Source organism: Mastigoproctus giganteus, chromosome 3 (assembly GCF_048544385.1).
Source record: "Mastigoproctus giganteus isolate SK-2022 chromosome 3, ASM4854438v1, whole genome shotgun sequence".
NCBI lineage: Eukaryota > Metazoa > Arthropoda > Arachnida > Uropygi > Thelyphonidae > Mastigoproctus > Mastigoproctus giganteus.
In genome coordinates this window covers 143,494,849-143,514,663 of record NC_143577.1, presented here as the reverse complement: position 1 = coordinate 143,514,663, position 19,815 = coordinate 143,494,849, and the positions used below count along the sequence as shown (strand labels likewise).

At 36.1% G+C, this 19,815-nt stretch overlaps 1 pseudogene; it reads right to left on the bottom strand.

Annotated features, from left to right (window-relative positions):
* Positions 1–19,815, bottom strand: part of LOC150088300 (calcium-transporting ATPase sarcoplasmic/endoplasmic reticulum type-like) — a 52,737-nt pseudogene that overhangs the window by 8,854 nt on the left and 24,068 nt on the right.

Below are 19,815 nucleotides of genomic sequence, written 5' to 3'. Positions count from 1 at the left end.
ACAACTCTACAGTAACTTCATCTTCCCTCGGGACTTTCTGATTCTTCATTTTCTTCAACACATCTTCTACTATGTATATAAAGTGCTTAGCATCATAATACACAGCCATTTCTGAATAAACAGAAAATTTTTAAGGTGGCATCGTTTTAGGTTATATCTCATATTGTGAATACCTTCACAACGAGTTGCCATGATATTGCACTACTTCGAATAAGTAACGCTTCACCTAAGGAGAAGACTAGTGTTACTTATTCTCAGATAGGTACCACCACCCAGACAGCACTGTTTCAGGGCTATTTGGCCCTTCGTCAGTGAGTGGGTAGGTACCCAAGTGATGCAATGATGGCAAAAACAGTTATGAAGTATAACTCCACAATATGAGAGATGCCTGATGGTGTATGATGTATTTAGACTAAGGCGCATTTAGGGCTAGAGCCTCAAGCTGCGAACAAATTTAGACTATGTATATAAAGTGCTTAGCATCATAATACACAGCCATTTCTGAATAAACAGAAAATTTTTAAGGTGGCATCGTTTTAGGTTATATCTCATATTGTGAATACCTTCACAACGAGTTGCCATGATATTGCACTACTTCGAATAAGTAACGCTTCACCTAAGGAGAAGACTAGTGTTACTTATTCTCAGATAGGTACCACCACCCAGACAGCACTGTTTCAGGGCTATTTGGCCCTTCGTCAGTGAGTGGGTAGGTACCCAAGTGATGCAATGATGGCAAAAACAGTTATGAACAGCAAAAACAGTGGGTACCTACCCACTCACTGACGAAGGGCCAAATAGCCCTGAAACAGTGCTGTCTGGGTGGTGGTACCTATCTGAGAATAAGTAACACTAGTCTTCTCCTTAGGTGAAGCGTTACTTATTCGAAGTAGTGCAATATCATGGCAACTCGTTGTGAAGGTATTCACAATATGAGATATAACCTAAAACGATGCCACCTTAAAAAAATTTTCTGTTTATTCAGAAATGGCTGTGTATTATGATGCTAAGCACTTTATATACATAGTCTAAATTTGTTCGCAGCTTGAGGCTCTAGCCCTAAATGCGCCTTAGTCTAAACACATCTTCTACCTCATTAGGAAGGATATCGTATGTGTTGAAAATTTGTGATCCATCTTCCCCACTGCATGCATCATTTCCTCGTTCCTTATATAATTCTTTATAGTAGTCTTCTGCAATTTGAATTAATGCCGTCTCTGCTATTTATAAGTACACCATCGCTATTCTTCTGTTTCAGAATCATTTGTCTTTCTGTATGGCTGCTGATTTAAGTCCTTTGTTTTCCCTTAATGTTTGTTCTACTTTTTTATTGTATTAAATCTTATGTCCTCTCTGAGTCATTTTCTAATGGCTTTGCATAACTCGTATACTCAATTTTATCAATTTTTATCATTTTCAATGTTTATCTTTCTCTTCATTTGTCGTCTTCGGTTCATCATGACAAGTGTTACTTGACTAAATGTTTCTTCTTTTGATTTCTTTTTACCCTATAGGTTTCTTTATCTGTTTCAGAAAGTTGTAATATTCCTCGTCGATATCTTGGTCCTGAGAAGTCTGCAGAAGCTCAAAGTTGTTCTTAAGGTCCAGTACATACTGCTTTTCTCCTCTTCTGTTATCTGAAAGACCTTCGTATTATTTACTCGAGTCAGTGTTTTTCCTTTCTTTTCTTACATCTATATCAAGTGTGCATCTTACCATTCTGTGATCACTTCCAACATTTACCTTATTCAGGACGGTGACCTCATTCACAATATATCTTCTATTAGTGAGGATGAAGTCGATTTCATTAGTTGTTTATCCATTTGGGCTCTTCCATGTCCACTTTCTGGTAACCCTTTTCTTGAAAAAAGTGTTCATTACTGACATTCCTCGAGATTCTGCAAATTCCACAAGTATTTCTCCTCTTTTTCATTTCTTTCACCAATTCCAAAATTTCCTATAGTTCCCCTTTCTCCAATGTTTTGTCTCTTTCTGACCTTAGCATTGAAGTGCTCCATAATGATAGTGCTGTGGGTTTTCTGTTCATCTAGAAGACTCAAATTCGATGTACATTTCTCCAACCTCTTCATCATCATGGCTCAATGTTGGTGCATAAATCATCATAACCTTTAGCTTGTACCTGGTAATATAATTCCGCCAACTGTTAAAATCAACAATAAATCTATCCCTTTGGTTCCTGAGATTATCTATATGGGCATTACAGTTGATGACAGACAATTTTATTTCACATGTAAATAACATAACAGTCAAGATTAAAAAAAAAAATGCTTACTTTATAATTAGGATCTCCACACAGAAGTGTGCACTTAATGACAAACAGAGAACGATGTTATTCGCAACTTCTAAGGCTTGCAGAACAGTTCCTATTGCTGCAGTTCAGATTCTGAAGTGGGCACATGCCTCTGGACACTTATCTGTTTCCCAAAAATGTAATCTATAGATTAAAACATAGATTTCCTCCTAATTACATTAGACTTAAATGCTAGCATCAAAAGTGAAAAATTCAGATGCTGGAATTGGTGCCTCAGCATCTGGCAAACTCGTGTTCCTCCCCACATCGGGTGGAAATGACGTTTGTTCGAATACTTGTATTTAGGTCTTTTCCACATCGGGTGGAAAAGACCTCAGTACAACCAAGAAAGAGATGAAGAAATGTTCACACCAAGCTTATATACATCGTATCTATTAACTGGCCATGGGTGCATGAATTATAAGCTTTTTCACTCTAGACTTTTTACTACAGATTCGGCGTACATTCAGTGGTATTGAAGATTGGAAGCGTATAATTTATCAATATCCATTAAACGAAGACCTTCATTCTCCGCATCTCCATGGAAGATGGGTTTTGGACCCATCTTCCATGGAGATGAATAAAGATGCCTTTAGCCTTTAAAATGCTTAAAAATTTTGCGTTGTCCTTCTTGACAAGAAAAAAATCCTCTACACAGATTGCAACAAATACAGAAACATACAAATTGAGAAGCATATGTTCTCAATAGAAGTCTACTATGAATTCGCTCAGCACTGTGGAATGATTTTCATGTAAATTAATTAAGACGGCTCACAGAACAAATGGCTCCTGACTATCTGAGTAACTGTACTTGATGCGACTTGCTGCACTTCTTTCTCAGATTGGTTATACTCCGGTTCATGGGTACACCTCCGGAGGAAGTGGCTTCTTTTGCATTTCACCGATACGGCATTTTCCTACAAACTGTACTAAGCTGACTGGGACCTCTAGCCGCATTGTGATTCTTACTACCTCCCGTTTCTATCCTTCTATCCATTTATTTATTCATTTTGTTTGCTGTTTTTTTCGGCACAGGATTGTTTGGCCTCCTTACTGGTGCGACGAGTCAGGATATCTGTTATTTTTCACTTTCGTTCACATGGCCGCACTGCTCAGAGAATTTCATATCTGTTTGCACAATTAACTCAAGTTCTTTTTCATTTATCACTACTCTAAGTGTAGTGCCACACAGTTTATAATTTACTCTGGGATTACTGCTACCCATGTGCATTTGTACAGTGTTAAACTTCAAATGGCACCCTCTCGGGTAGCACAATTGGTAGGATCGCCGTCTTCCCCCACCGGGTGGAAAATACTCGAGTTGTAGTCCCGTCAGTTATGGGTGAAATTTTTATAGGCTTTTCACAACGTGTCTGAGTGAGTCGGTCTCAGGCGAGGGTATCGTGGTTTATTTCTCCCGGAAAATCGGGTTTTTTCGTCCAGGAAACAGAAAATAGGACTTAGAAGACACAAAATTTACAGGTGATATACACTGAGCAATTTACAGGTGATATACGCTGATACTCCTAAAACTCTACTAATATAATACTTCAATTGCCATTTCTCAGCTCGTTGACTCAATTTTCCTAAAACTTGTTGCACTATGACTCACCCCCCTAGTTATTCTAGTTAACTAATTGCCAATCTTTGTATCTTCTGCAAACATTGGCATTAAACCTAGTATACTTTCGTCAATAGTAGTAATAAATATTGAAAACAACGATTGGCACAGCGCTTAACTCTGCGGAACTCCACTGATGACATTAGTCTACGAAGAACAATGCCTATTTGATAACCACTATCTGTCTTCTTCCACTAAACTATCACTTTATCCATAGCAGTAACTTTCCCTTAATGCGACATTGTTCCAGTTTATACAGAAATATTTTATGTGCAACAGTATCAAAAACCTACCTGAAATCCACGTATATGATATCAAAATTATTTTTGGCATCTACTTCCTTGGTCACTTCATCAGAGTAACCTATCAGAGTGGTTAGACATGACCGCCCCTTAAGAAATCCGTGCCCTGATTGCAGTATAATTGTGTACTCGTCCAGATGGTCCTGCATTGCTTCTTTAACCAGAGACTCCATTATATAATCTGGAACACAAGTTACGCTAACAGGTCTGTAATTTGTCATTTCGCCTTTTGATCCCACTTTCTGAATTTGGGATACATTTGCATATCTCCAGTCCATTGGGACTTCCCCTGAATCCAAGGATGCTCTCATGGTTATGGCTAAAGGCTTGCTTACCTCCTATGATCGCTTTTCTTGTAGAAAAGTGGCCAGAAATAATTAAACAATGTAGCACACACACTGAAAAAATAGATTTTCATATTTTTCTGGCCTTTTACGTAGTTCTGTGTTCATCACAGAGTACCCGATATGGAAGAATCGCATATAGATGTGACCATGTGTTGTAATTCGATGAGGAATATGATATGTAATTGGAAAAAGAGATCATTGGGCTACCAGCGATTACCGGTCGTTCACATGTGATTTGGAATACGTGTATAGTAATAATGTACGAAAGGGAAAATAGATATTCGTTAAAAACCATGAGCTGGGAAAATTATTGGATAGAATGAGACAGCATTAATAGCTAATTTTGAAAGCAGACAGCAAAGCGGAAATTCTTCAAAATATATTACAAGAGGCTTCCAAAATTTCGATGAGAAGAATTAAACATTATGAACAATTTGTTCCATGGAGAGCCAGGACTTCATAATACTGAGAAATGGTTGCCAAGAAACAGCTCCAAAGGTTTCGTAGGCTGAGCGCTGGAAGTGGCTACGTGGTTTAAAAGTAAATAAAGTGACATTAAAGGAGATAAAATGGGCTAATAGTTAAAAGCAAAATCAAAGCTTGGCAAGATTTTGTACAGAAAGAGGGCAGATCCCATGGGAGTTCCGTGCATAAGACGAAAGTGGAGCAAGTAGGTCATACAGTAATTGATATTCAAGGAGACGAAATTATTGTTTGGCATGATACGATAGGAAAGGCCTTAAAGAATTTGTTTTCAGATTCTGAAGAATTGAAAGATATTGTCATAGAACGGTAAAGACAGAGAATGATGAGTATATTGCGTGAAAACGAATACAGAGTTTACACAGGATGAACTGGATGATGCAATTAAGGCTATGAAAGCTAATAAAACAAAGGGAATCGACATGATGAAGGTGTTTGCAATGAAATTGTATTTTTCTTTGGAAAAGACCGCAAGTTTTGAAGTCGGTTTTTCATGAATGAAGGTCGTTTTCTAATATTTGAAATGAGCCATGCTGAAGATTTTGAAGAAAGAGATTGGTTGAGCTGCAAATGCTATTGGTTCATATAGACCAATTACCCTGTTATCAATTGTTGGAATATTATATGAGCGGTTAGCAATTAAACGACTGAAGGAAATGTAACAAGACTGAGGTCGGTCTCTGAAATGTAATTTGGTTTTCTACTGGGCATATCAACAGAAGATGCCCTAAGTACGTTAGTGCAGGTGGTATATGAAGCTACGTCTTATGTAATGGGAATTGTTTTTTGTTTATTAACTTCAAGTCAGCTTTCGATACTTGATGGTGTCCTCGTGTTTTGGAGGCGATTGGTGCTATGAATATGTATAACGCTGTGAAGGATTGCGTTTTGAACAGAACACTCATAGTTCGAACAAAGTTTGCACAAATTGAGAAGTTTATAAAAAAAGGATGTCCTCATATTTCGGTTCTGGTTTATGGAATACTGTGATGGGTATGTTGTTGTGGACTTGTCCAGCATAACAAAAGCTACCGCACATGCTGATGAAATATTGATTATTGTGGAGGCGGATTCCAAGCATCAGCTGGAAACAAAATTATCCTCAATATTGTACAGGAGTGGACACGAAAAAAATAAGTTAGAAATCTCGATACCTAAGTCCAAATGTATGTTGTTCAAAGGTAGATTGAGTGAAAGAAGGCATCCACAATTAATTAAAGCAAAAGTGATTGCACTTGCATATTCAAGGATGGTGAAGTATTTAGGAGTGGTTATTGAGATAAAATAAACAATATTTATATGAAATTACATTACGAGGAGTTCTATGCTCGATTGGTGAATAAAAGGGAAGCATCTAAATAAGCTGTATGCATATTTATTTGTTTCCATAACTTATGCGCCAGGAGCATGGAGACACAAAGTTGATAAAGTCTCAATCAGAAGGTAGTTATTAGCTGTACAGCCCTATATAAAAATGATTTAATACACACTTAATAGGTTTCCACAAGATTTCAATTTGCTGCCGAAGGATGCCGATACCACAATCAATTTAAAAATCTGTTATATCACAAAAAAACAACTACGTTGGTGATAGGCCAAGAAGTTCCTTCACATTCTGAATTTTAGTGCGATACAATTGTTTCTTACTGTAAGCCCAAACGGAAAAAAAAACCTGGGTTGCTTCTTTTAATTCATTTTAGCTTTTGGCTGGCTTTTGTTAAAGTTAGCTGAATAAAATTTCAATATTTTAGTAGTTGACTATCAATTAATATTTTATAGTTCTCGTAACTCAAGCCTTTCTCAAAATTTATTCGGGTTATGAATATTGCTTTATTTGCAATGCATCGGTTCCACAAACAATGGAAGTAAACAAGAATCGTCAAAATGTCCAGCTGGCTTTGAATTGCTATTTTTTATTGCTATTTTGAATTTTATTGCTATATTGAAGTAATATTTATTATACAGCAAAATCCTTCACGGCGATAAGCCAGAGGTATGTATGCACAAATAATTAATTTAGTTTAAGTGATCACTGGGCACCCACATCAAGATTCGGGACACCAGATATTTTTGGCACACTAGTAAAAGGAAGATAAAATAGTGTATAGTAAGGTTAAAGGTAAGTTTACAGATGGTATTGGCATTATCATCAAAAGGCTTTTATTTCGATAGTTTGATCCTTTTTGTTTTGCGAAATTCAATAATTGGTGGTATCTCTTGAAAATTGATGAGATTGTCAAATAATCTCCACATTTATCACACTTCTATTAATCATATGAGAAAAGACAGAGAGAGGCACTTCTTAATCATAACAATTTACTAGCTCATTGCTTATTTTTGAATATTACTTTTTTATTTTTATTTTTAGTACCTTCTCCAGAAATTTGAACTTGCTTTTGATTGTAAATATAAATGAGCCATTTCTGCTGGACTATCCATAGACCGTCCCTTATATTTAATTAAGGGATCTACATGATTTACTTTCTCCTTTTTTTATTCACATTTGAGAACCTCCCCGTTCCTTTTCTTAGCTCTCTTTGTTAGTGCTTTATCATATGCATTTTTTTCCCAACTTACCCCGTATATATTCTTTTATAATTATCTTACAAAGCAGAATCACGTGATTATCTGTAAATGTCCCAGTCCACGTTTCTTTACTCATTAAACTGGTAGCCTTCCTATTATTCATTTTAGCATCTTACATTTCGTTAGAAAAGGATCATTCATTTTGTGGCTTTGAAGACAAATGTCTTGAATATTTCTTATAACCTATTTGTTCCCGACAGCACATAGTGGTCTCTCCAATTAATCCAGTCCAAGAAATATCGCATTCAATTGTAGTCGCCCTCTCTTAAAATTGCAGCATTCTCCTTTACCTTTGACAACATAGGTTTCTTTAGATACAATCATTTTATGGTATTGTGGTCACTGCCTGTTATTGGTTTCTCCAATGTCAAGTTCTTGATACAGTTTGGGTCGTTAGTGAGAACGAGATATAGGATATTAGAGCCACTTCGCTTGTACTCTCTCGGACTTTGTGGAATAGTAACAATCAATCAATGTGTTAAAAAAGATATATATACTGTTACCATATGGTATACTTACGGTCAATGTATTCTGATTTATCATTTTCATTTTCTAATAACAGTAAAAAATGAACTTTAAAACTTGTAAAAACATTTTTTAATAATATGTAAAAATGCCATTACAAAGTTACGAAGAGGAAAGCATTAAAGATCAGTTATATCTGATTGCTGATAGCTGAGGGAAAAATTCGGAATGTACGACTGTCAGAAGAACTGCTGGATGGAGAAAAAGGGATTTTTTCTCTATCCATTTGCTGTCAAACGGATTGTTTGACAGCAAAAGCGTGTCTTCTCTGGTGAATGCTGGTAGGAAGACGTCTGGTGTTGAGAGCTGCCATAATGTTGAGAGCTGCCATAATCCTTAGTGCAGGGAAGGGAAGTGGAAATTTCCATTTGGCGCACTTCAATAGCCAGAATACTCTCGCGAAAATCCGTCTAAGATGCGTCGTAGCACTTGAAGTCCAGACTTCGACGCCATAGAGTATGACCGCATATACACATATCTTAATGTACCTGCACCCAAAAGCCTAGTCATGGACGTGTATAAGTTGTTCTTTAAGCATCCGCCGGAGTCGACAGAACTTTATTTGCAGGTGGTCTCTGTGTGGTAGAAAGGAGGGCTTTTGGTCAAAAATAACTCCAATATCGGTATGTTGTTGGACAGCAGAAATCGATGATCCTCTTAAGATGGATTATACCTTGTTGGGTTCCGTTTGAGCGAGAAAGTCAACTCTTTCGACGTCTCAGGATTGAGGTGAAGGCCGAAACTGGAGAGGAAAGGCCTTAAGGTTCTAGATTTTGTGATTAACGCATTGATGTAGTCAGCAGTGGAGACACTGCTGACTACATCAATGTCCAGGTTTTAAAAAAAAAATCCAGGTTTGATAGGAGTAAAAAGTATTATGTCATCAACAAAGGTGATGATATCAGTTTGTCCCTTCACAAATGGCACGAGAACAGCCGAGAACAAGATTCGAGACAGGACCCCGCCTTGTGGGACTCCAGCTGTAATAGTCTTGGTGTAGCGCAGATTGCCATCGCGAACAATAATAGTCCTGTTCTAATGCATTAAATAAACCAGAGCACGTATTCGCCAATGAGGTAATACTCACGTAGTAGCCTTGGCAACGCTTGAACGGATATGGAATCAAATGCTGCCTGGGCGTCGATATAGATAACGGTGATTTCCGAACTGTGCTCAAATGCCTCGAGGATTTTGGTAGTGGTGGTGACTAGATTTGTAACGGTCTTGACCGAGTAGCATGGTGGATCTGCAGGGCCTGTTGTGGCATAGGCTTGCAATCTATGCTTGAAGATAGCCTTAAGAAACTTTTATGCTTTTTAAGGCTCCTAATAATTTGTCTCCTGTTTTTAAAGAATTTTTGCCTTCAGTTTAAATTCAGGATGCAACGTTCTCAGTGTAGGCAACAGTACAAAAGTAACATCCTCATACCTTGTTGTCCAGGTTTTTCTCATTTTCTGCAGTCGCCTTTCTCTCCTTTATCAAATTAATTAGAGTTTCTTCGTAAGATTCTTTTCGGTGTTCCTTTTTTGTATGTTTGGGAGCAGTAACGGTAACATTTGGATCATGCACCAATTCCTCTTCAGCCTCGGAATCATTTTGTGGCGGTTGAACATTGCTGTTGGTTTGTAAAAAAAAAACATTGTTTTTTTACTCCCCAACAGCAATCTTTTTTTACAAACCAACAGCAATCTTTCAAAAAGTATATCTTCCTTTCTTTTACTTAATGCCTATGCAGATTTCATGTCCCAGATATCTTGGGCACTTACTTCCTTTGTAAAGGAAGTAAGTGCCCAAGTAAGTGACCTTTGTAAAGGAAGTAAGTGCCCAAGTAAGTGACCTTTGTAAAGGAAGTAAGTGCCCAAGGAAAATCTCTACTCCTGAGATTTTCCATCGTTTATGAATTTCCTGGACTAAAACAAAAAAAAAAAAAACACCGAACAAATGTAAAACAATATTAAAAAATCGCTTACATTATTTCAAATGTTGGTTCCATTATTCATCTAAGAAAATAAATATACATACCTGTTTTAGTTTTTTCCCCAGGTGTTATTTCAGACCATTTTACCACCACAGCTGGACAGGCCTCTTCCGCAATTTCCTTTTAAAATATGAATATTCTTGTAACGCTTGTTTTTTTAAATCATACTGGTCTCTTCTCCACTTCATCAATGTATTTTTCATTGATGAAGTGAAATTATTCTACATTGATGATTTCTTTATCATCAATGTTCAATTTACATTCATGATTTCTTTGTAGATTGAACACTTTAAAGAGGGTTATTATTATTTTTTTTATTTTTAACAGCAACACATTGGGGTGAATGAAGACGGAAAGCAGAGAGTGCGAAATGTGTTCAAAGACATTTGAGAGGGAATAAAGAAAAAGCATAAAGTGGAGGCTGAATTCAGCGACAGTTCTGTTGTTTGTATGTGGGCACACTTGCATTATATTCTGTGTACCCAGCTGTTGTCGTATGACTGTTTGGTCGTCGGGAATCTGGGATTGGTGGCAACACTTTTATCCTGTGACAAGCTTGTCGAACACCTAAGCGCACCACTCCCCATTTAATGTAATGGATTTTATCCCTACGACAAAAAGTCCTCTGTGTTTGGTTAGCTTTATCATACTTCTCGGAGCCATTCGGCCTGCGGCATACTGCAACATCTTTTCTTTATCAAAAGTCATTTCACACCACACTGGCTCAAAATCTGCCTTACGTTGATCTGAGTCAGGAAATATTCGTCACCTTCAAGCAGTTTTTGATCCACCCCTCCGTCAATCCTACCTTATCTGTCCAGAACACACAGTATTCACCAAATTAAATTCTTTCCCCTGTATCTCTGAGTGCCACTGTTTTTCAGTAATCTGTATTTGATTATCTGAAGAAATAACACAAAAACACACATTCCGTGTTGTCATTCCTCTGCTACTTCTTTAGTTGCTTGGTGTTACCTCTGTTTTCACTTACAGATTTGTTTGTGAGCACAAAAACAACAACAGGTCATTGAAGAAGTTGTAGAGGATCATACCACGAAAAGGCTGTTTTTGTATTATTTCTTAGAAAACATAATACGAATTTTAAGTTGTTATAACGTAAGAAAAAGTGCTCACTTCCATAATTTCAAGATGTGAGCTGGTAATGCAAATCTTGAAATTAAAGTAAGATATATGAGTTGTAATTTGTGCAGATGTCATTTGCGCGACCTACACTCATGGGTCGTATTAGAGCACTGTACTTTTCATTCTTAATAGCTGAAATGGCACATTTACTTTTGCGTTAAAAATAATCCATATTTTTTTGGAATTTCCTCCCGAGTATCATTCATTCCTCCTTAAAGAGACACCTCTCTCTCTCTCTCTCTCTCTCTCTCTCTCTCTCTCTCTCTCTCTCTCTCTCTCTAAATACTTTCTGCAGCAGGAGGCTTTATGTGAAAGGCTGGATAAATTCTTTAATCCATTTTACATAATTTAGTCGACATTACTAGTGTTAGCATATTACATGAATGACGCAGTGACAAATAAGAACAAAAAAGCGATACAATAACTGCATCTTCGAATTCTCTAAACTGGCTAGAGATTGTTTCTCGTAAAACAGTCGTCACTGCCAAAATTACATGACTTTTTACATTTTTATGACAGCATTTGCCAAATGATACTCTTCATCTTTAACTACGAGTTTTATGTCTTCAAAGGCAAATATTACTATCATGTTTCTCCCTTAAAATACCTCCTTAGAGAATTTGAACAACCAGACCAAAGTAAGATTACTTATAACTATCTAAGAAAGAGAACAAAGTCTTGATAAATAACAGCCTGTGCAAGTTTCTTGACTGAGGTAATCTAATTATAACTCTGCGCGCAGAACTACGTTTCACCCAGTAAGGAATTAAATTACATAAGTTAGTACAACAAAAGGCGTCTACCAAAGAACGAATATTACCTCACTTCTAATAAAATATTATAAAAAGCGAAGAATGATTTGCGATGAGAGTAATTGTAAAGTAACTTTATCCAAGAACAAAAACTAAGCTAAACACGCAAGGCTAGAAGAATTGTGATGGCAATTATAAACAGATGAAGGGTAATTTGGGACTGTGGAAGCTATAATACCCATAAATACTAAGAAACTAATTAAAGTTACAGTTAATAAGACATGAAAAGTGGTTCAGAATAAAAACGTAGCCTGAGCTTCCATAATAGAAGTACGGGTCAGAAAACCACTACTGAAAAAAAAAAGTCTCATTTGCTGAGATCAAAAAGAACAGACGAAGTTGAATTTTCAGCAGATCAGGAAAGTTTAGAAAAAATATAATCTTAAAAATTCTGGACTGGTTACTAAATGCATGGATATCTTGAATTTCAGTTTTTACGAAGTTCATATATGAAAGAATGGCGTGCTTCAAGGAAATAATGCTCGATAAATAATCTGAAATAAATATGCGAAGGGTAGGGGGTACTCAGATGTGTACTGTTCGTAGATTGAGGTTTGTTGTTTTGGCAATTTTTAAATATAAAATTTACGAACTCTAACAAGGGGGAAGGACAAATTATATTTAAATTTTCATTTATGTGCTTGATTAGCAAAAAAAAAAGGTTAGCACAAAAAAAAGGTATTTTGGCGTTGCTGGAAATACAGTTTCTTGAAGTATAGAGAATGTTTTTAGAACTTCAATATTGAAAATTGGATCCTGGTGTTACACTCGAACATAAGTATCCTGCTGATCTTGGAGAAGTAGAAGTATTTATGTGTTGATAACATGAAAGTTAAAGCTTTAAGCAGTGGGTGTAATCCTATTGAAATTAATGGGAATCTACATCGGAGTTTCCGATTTCCACAAATAATTTCCACACTTCGAATGTCATACGACATTCTTCGAATGTCGTATGACATTCGAAGATAATGCGAAGACGACAGTTGATAAAGATCAATGACAAATGGCTTATGGGTAGCAAATTTAGTGTGGCTCCTTGTTATTTTCAAGTTGTTTATCATTGGAATTTAGATTTAAAAAAAAAACGTTTCCATCACTGCTTGTCTTATTTGTTTCGTATTATCCATGCTTTCATCTTATTTGTATGAATATATAATTATAATTGACATTTTCGTGTTTTCATTTGATCTATATTTAAATCAATACATTTAAGAATTATATACTTTTATAATACATTATATAATTATATGGTTACTTCCGTTTTCCATTTGCTACCTCGGTATCCTTGTGGGGATATTTTCGATAATGAAGCGATCTAACCACGGAACGAAAACCACGGGGAAGGATTAACAAATTAAACCATCGTTGGGACTGAACTAAGGACTAGACCTTAGTTCAGAAGTACAATCCAATGTTTTAAAGATAAAATCCTGGAGAACTTTGTGATATGTAATAGTCGTTTCTTCAGTAACAATGATATGCCTTTATCTCAATATACTATTATTATTTTTATTTTATTAGTATTTTTTTTAATTGATGATGAGCTGTATACTGTATAAACCTGCTTTCTCTTTTATCGACAGTTTTTGTTTTCCAATGGATAGTGTTTTTGCATTTCATTAGGAAATTTGCAGTTTATTTTCAGCATTATTATGATTTACTAATTAACTTTTTAAATTATTATTAACAGGAAAGACACACCAGATAGCACATTACACAACTCACAAATCGGATTTTTAATCAGAGCGCAGCTGAAAATTATATCACAATATATCTTGGGAGCATGCACACAAACACCTATTGGTTGCTTGCTTCGAGATGTGTTTGCGTACGTTTTATCAGAACAAACACATCCAAAAGCACAATGATGTAGCATAAACACAAATAAACTAGGAAAAGTACCGCATTCATTTTCAATAGTAAGCGCTAACGACGAAAAACACGAACCCGCTGCGAGCAAATCACTGTCTCTACAATTCAGTAGCAGTATTAGGGCTCTCTTGGACTTGCGATTTTTCTTGCAATAAGCTTTCTCTGCTACTAAGTAAGCAGGTGTCTGTTTGTTTTCGATCTATCAGAATAACCTAGTTAGTTCCTACCAGAATGGATTAAAAAACAAGCAAGCAAGCAGACATAAGAGAAAGACAGAAGAAATTACCGAATGAATGGTTACATACGGATGAAATAGAAAGCTCGTGCCGAAATAATAGGGGAGTGCCTATGTCTTAAAATTTCACTGGCTCCGTTATAACCCATCCGGACGAGAAATCAGCGGCAGACCAAGAAGATGGCGAAGGGAAAATTTTGAAGCTGATGCAGGAAAACCAGAGCGTAAACTGCAAAAAAAAAAAACAGGATGAGACTTAGTTACTGCTAATCTGATTCTCATTGGTCTTTAGCCTGTTCTGGTTACACGAGAGCCCTACGTTTCCATGACTGTTCTTGTTTATTTCATTTTTGTTTTGCATCTGTGGTATTTACTATGCTATTTGTTCCACAGCTGACGTGCCTCCATGATGCCATTTACTAATCAGCTACTATCTTTACACAAGTATTTATACAATATAATTTTGTAATTGCATTATTAAAATACAGTCGCTATTAATACAACTTCTGTCGATCCTGATTAGGAAAATTGTACTTCATTTTTTTATGGTTCTATGGTTTATTATTATGTAATAATGTTTTTTATTATCGCACTTTAATAAATACTGGATGTATCTGCATTCATCTGATATAGCAAACGTATATGGTAAATTTAAAAAAAAAAGAGAGATAATCTCTCGTATATTAGGATATTAAATTGTAACCATCTATAAGCTTAGGAATTTCCCATCAGCCTGAAGGATGGAATCGGATGTCACAGCCATAATTCGTTGTTTATCCACGTACTTAGTTTCCATTTGGGATTTAGAAGGCGGCGTTTTTGACAATATGTGTTTTCTTGCAAGTATAATGCATCTAAACTTGAGGTAGAACATTCCACAACATCTATAATCCTGAATTTATTCTAAATGTTAATGATTAGTCTTCTTTCCTTCTTACCCTTTGTAAATCTCGTAAAGAAATTATAATTTTCCAGTTTTAGTACTCCGAGAATTAGTTCTTTACTATGATTTATGGTTCTGTTATGATTAATATATCAAAGGAAATTTAACAGAGTTATTTATTCTAGTTTAGCTAATCGTTCTTTAGACTTTTCGCAGTGTGTATACAATGTTGAAGTTAGGACAATTTTGGAATTTTCTATAGGAATTGTTACTGGATTTGTTCAATGCGAATTGAACAAATTCGAACTCTTCGATTTGTTCACTGCGAATATTTTACGTAAAATTACCGATGCAATTAATACAAGGTTATGTATTTTATTTCATAATATAAAACGGTTGGTTTTACTGAATTATTAACGTTCTCACTCCCGTATGCGAGGCTAATCGATCATTCGTACAAGTCCCAGTGGGACGACTGCTGATTATGGACCGTTCAAATTTAAATTTTACGATAAGACTGAAAAATATCTGCGGTGTAACAAAATAAAATTTACAAACTCTGCGATAAAAATAAGAAAACAACCATTTCCCGAAACTTATAAAATTCTGGCACTGGATAATGAACTGCTGAATGCTGAAAAATAATGCTAAAGAGTGAATTAATTCCGACAATGAACACATAGTATAACAAAGTTTTAAAGTGGCCATTGCACTGCTACGATCAATTGCCATTTTTCAAGTATTTCATTTTAATGTTTGCAGAGTCAGATAATTTGGTGAAGAAGAGGAAATTATTCATATATTAGCTGAGCGAAATGATGCGTATGGAAAATTTCCTAAAATACCCGTGAACATAAGTTATAAATTATTAGTATGATATTTTGGATTTTTTTGTACTACGAAGACGATTTCGAAAGAGTAGACTACATTTTACGTCGCGTGTTATGATTCCAGTAAAGACTGCTATTTAAAAAAAAAAAAATGTGTTATAGTTTTATTATTGTTGTCATGATTATCATGACAACAATAATTACCGGATTTCTAACCGTTCCTCTTTGGAGTTTTTCCTACACTGATGGAAAACCCTTATTTCATGCTAGTTTGTTGTATTCGTTGAGGGTAACGTGACAGTAACATCTTAAGCACTTGGAAAAATCTGTTCAAAGTATTGTGATATCCACTTAAACTCCAAATGAATGTCCAAACCCTTTCAGCGCCGAGAAAGAAGTGAGTGACATTCTAATTAAATTACATTATTACAACGATTTCATGAAGGAAAGTAAAAATTCAAAATACTGAGAAGAAACGACCATTATGAAGATGCGCTCTGCGTCAGTTTAAAATGTCGCGAAGACTGACGTTCTCTATTATGATCTACAAGAAAAGCTAGATGTCGTGTTGACATAACCCGAAGATAGAAGTTTAAGTAAATCTTCCTAAGTGGTTTTATGGTTGGTGGTGGTGGTGGTCATAAAACATATATATACAGTGCTCATTTTAAATTTATAGAACAGTCACATGTTTTAACAAACTGTGTGTTTTTCTAAAGTTTTTTTTTTTTTTTATTCTGTTTTCAGCTCGAAAATGTACAATTTTGGAATCGTTATCACAGTTTGTGTTTTTGCTTTATCTAAAAGGAAGTTGTGATATCTTTGTCAGAACCAAGTGTAAATAAATAAAGACAAACATATTAAAATATTTAATATTTTAATTCATGGCCCCATTATACCTTATAAAGAAAAGTTTGCAGTTTTGATCGTTAAGCAAGAGGATCCAAAGTCCATATATCCTATCTTAAGATTAATATTCTGATTGATTTTAAGCGCTTTGTGATCTTAAATAGATAATTCTTCAGTATTATCACTATTCAGTATTATTCATTCAGTATCATCATTCAGTATTATACAATAGAAAATACTTCAGGCCTGGAATGACAACAAAGATCTTCACACCATTTTTCTGGACATGAAATCTGCTTTCGACTCAGTCCAAATAACACCCCTTCTTGCCTTGCTTGAGAGATTCTACGGGATATCCGGAAAGATGCTCGAGATCCTCATTAATTTGCTATCTAGGAGAATGCTTCACTTCAAAGGCGATAGCATTACAGTCACTAAAAGCGTCGAAGTAGGGATCCCACAAGGTGGTTGTCTCTCAGCCTTGTTATTTGCAGCAATATTCGTTCCACTAATGGATCAAATTCCAGCGTTCCTATCGTATGCTGATGATATTGTTTGCTACTTGCCATGCAAACGCAATGTGGGTCCTTGACAAGAAAGACAAACCGCCTCTGGATCTTTAAACAGCTACCTAAATGCATTCTATAAGTATGCTAAATTTTTTGGCATGTCAGTCAATCCAGAGAAGTCAAACTATCTCATCTTTACGCCAAGTCCGATGACTTCTACTGATACTGCATCTTCTCTACTTCCGGTATTGGCAGGAAATGTCCTGACTCCCACAGATAGTGTCAATTTCCTAGGAGTAATCCTTGATGCCAATCTCACCTATAAAAAACAAATCCAAGCTCAGTATTCCAAAGCCCTGAGAGCGTTCTAGGGAATGAAAATTGATCTGTGCAAAACGCACAATAAGAAAATAATCAAGAAGTACCTCACAACTTACTTCTGTAGTGTACTCTCCTATGCCGTGGAAATTTGGTCGGCGGCACCACCCACCAGCCTCAGGAAACTATGGGGCCTCGAATTCTGGGTGCTGAAGTGGGCCAACTTGTGGTCGCACCAAATCTACACAACATCTAAATCTACTCTCTGCTGCAACCTGCAATATACGCCCATAGTCCACAGAGCCCATGTGCTAAAAATAAAGTCATTCCTTCATCTGTGCTCAGCTAAGCAGGATCACATCAACATCTGGAACACGGTTGGTTGGCGTTTGCCAGGCAGACATCTCCATAGTACTCCCTCCTTATGCTCAAGGCTCCAGCGGTTACAGAATTTCAGGAGACACTTCCCTAATGTGACTCTGGACACTCTCAACTCGCTCAACATCGACATCGACCTGTGGAATATAGACAAGGCATATCGAGATGGCATCTTGTCCCATCTTGCGGTTTGTAAAGGACATTTATGTAAGTGCCGATCTTAGTTAGCCGATGTCATTTCATGTTCTGCTCAACTTGTAGTCCTTTTTCGCTGTAATTACTACTTCATTCATTTTTACATTTTGACTATTATCTTTGCTTTGATCTATTAATTATTATTTAGTTGTTATTATTATTTATTTTTTTTTATAAATCAAAATCACTTGTATGAACAACTAAATGTAAGATTCCTCTGGCTTTCTGTGTAAGGAATCACTAGTGTATAAAATTTATGTTAATAAAGAATCTTATTATTATAAGAGAAAGAGTAAATTCTTACCGTTACATGTTCAGCTAAAAGATCCGGACTTTAATTTATATTATTAACTAATATATAGGAAACCCTGTGTATTGTTCCAAGCAGAAGCCCATCAACTTTAAACAACTATCTGATCGTGTTTGTGGTATTCCAGAAAACCTAATATCCTTGGAAGTAGAGGAACTATTTCCTCTCTCTCTCTTGGCGGTCCATCAAATTTCTGTCAATAGAATTCCTTTAATATTTTTCACAGGGCTCAAGATGTTTCTCATGAATTTCATAAAGCAGCAGTAAAGCGTTCTCGGAGGACTGATCTTGTCAAAAATGGTTTTGGCTCCTTTTCTCACTTGCCAAATTTAAAGCGTAATATTTCGAGATACTTGTGCTCATAGATCGTGTGCGGTGATTAGTTCAAAGGCTAGAAATTGAATAAAAGTGCTGAAGAGATATACGCTCTTTTTATCTCAACGTCCTTATTTGAGCTCATTGTGTATGATTTTATCACGCTGTAAAGCCGCAGTAATATGCGTGTAAATCTTTTACGTTACGGAACTATACGTGCTAAGTGGATTAAGTATTTTTGATCTATTAACGTTATTCAAAACTAGTATGCTGTTGTACTAGAGAAATTTCATTTATTTTTGTGTTTTCTGTGCCTAAATGTGAGATTATTGCATTTCAACAGCGTGATTTGTTTAAAATGATTGCTGATCGTTTTTTCCTCAAATGGCGGTTCAGAAATTGAGTTCTGCTGTAACTGAAAAGCAACTTCACGTTCAGAAAAACCACATAAGATACATTAAGCCTATAGCAACAAGCATTCCTGAAGAATGTCCGAGTATACACATTCACCTCCAAGGAGGGGCGAATGGAAAATATTCGGGAAATTATGTCCCAGAAGCAGCGCGTTTCCAATCTTTTCGTTGCATGGGGCGTATGAATTAGACTCAAATCCGCTGGCCGGATGAGAAAGTGAAAGATAGCAGCACTTACAGCGGTGCACTTCTCTAAATTTCATTTGTACCCGAACATAACGAGGCAGGAATGTAGGATTATATTCGTACTATTGGTTTACTTTCACCTAACAAATGAAAGAGAACCAACAGTACGAATATAATCATGCCTTATGAGGGGATCCAGCCGCAGTGTACTTTCGCCCACGTGCGCTGTTGAGGCTAATAGAGAGAGAGAGAGAGAGAGAGAGAGAGAGAAAAAAAATATTGTCATTGTAGTACTTCTAATGGAAAGGAAGCTATTACAAGAATCTTAGTTAAAATAACCTTAGCTGAATAGAAATATGGAACGGTGCGAGGAATGAAACCCTTGACTAGAGTATACTTCCACCCCTCATCTAA